The sequence below is a fragment of the Orycteropus afer genome, unplaced genomic scaffold (genome assembly GCF_000298275.1).
Source record: "Orycteropus afer afer isolate SDZICR_OR568_19922 unplaced genomic scaffold, OryAfe1.0 scaffold00014, whole genome shotgun sequence".
In the NCBI taxonomy this organism is placed as follows: domain Eukaryota; kingdom Metazoa; phylum Chordata; class Mammalia; order Tubulidentata; family Orycteropodidae; genus Orycteropus; species Orycteropus afer.
The window spans coordinates 1-1,229 of NW_006921601.1; the positions used below are offsets into that span (position 1 = coordinate 1).

At 38.6% G+C, this 1,229-nt stretch overlaps 1 pseudogene; it reads left to right on the forward strand.

The window, feature by feature from the left end:
* Window positions 1-787: 787 nt before the first annotated feature.
* LOC103210108 overlaps window positions 788-1,229 on the forward strand; it is a 113,597-nt pseudogene continuing 113,155 nt past the window's right edge.

Sequence of the window (1,229 nt, forward strand, 5' to 3'; positions counted from 1 at the left end):
CTTCCTTTTGGTTTTCTAACTCCAGGTATTTGTATGTATCATAATAATAATTGACTTTGTCTTCTTGAGGTGCTCTTTGAAATCTTCTGTTCAGCCCTTTTATCTTGTCATTTCTTCCATGTAATTTAGCTACTCTCCCTTCAAGAGAAAGTTTCAGAGTCTCTTCTGGCATCCATTTGGTCTTTTCTTCCTTTCCTGCCTCTTTCATGACTTTTTGCTTTCTTCAATTATGTTCTTGATTTCATCCCACAATTCATCTGGTTTTCAGTAACTAGTGTTCAAGTGGCATCAGATCCATTCTTTAGATGGTCTCTCAATTCAGGAGGGATATAATCAAAGTCATATTTTGGTTCTCTGAACTTGTTTTGTCTTCAGCTTTGACAATAATCAAATTAGTTAACACAAATACTGTAATACTGAAAATTAAATAAAATTATGCTAAAATTCCTAGAATAGATTAAATACAAAAAGAAAAAATGCTCAGTGATAACGTTATAAAACCAGAAGCTGTGGTTTCAAGCAGTGTGTAAGGATTGCACACTTTGTATAAAACGGTAACTTCGTATCAATGTTTTATCTATAGAAACATGTAAGTTCTTCTGAATGTTCAAATATAGAGTTCAAAAAGCAGGGAGATTTTAGTTGAAATGAAGAGTAATAACTTGGAAGTTTTAGGCTAAAAACAAATCAGGAACCCAAGTAGCACAATGATTAAGCTCTTGGCACCAAATCAAAGGTCAGCAGTTTGAACCCATTAGCTGCTTGTGGAGAAGGTTGTGACAGTCTGATGGGGCTTTCCACAGTGCACACGGTGCTGGGGATCCTGCGGGGACTCAGCCAGGAGATTGAGTTGGACGCCTGCATTGCCCAAACCCTCTGTTCACGGGCTCTCCTGCATGGAATCTGGAGTCCTTCTCGCCATGGCTTTTGATTGTTTTACCACAATTTGTAATCCTCTGAGATATATGTTCATTCTTATCAATACCAGAGTCATCAAAATCGGCATGACCATTTTAGCAAGGAGTTTCCTGTTAATTACTGCTCCCATTGTCCAGTTGAAGTTCCTCCATTATTGTCATCCCCATATTCTCTCTCTCTCTTTCTGCCTGCACCAAGATTTGCTCCGGCTGGACTGCTCTGACATTCGATTCAACAGCTTCTATGCCTTAGCCTTGGTGATTTGCACTCTGTTGTTGGATCCTGTGTTTATCCTCATTTCCTATGTCTTG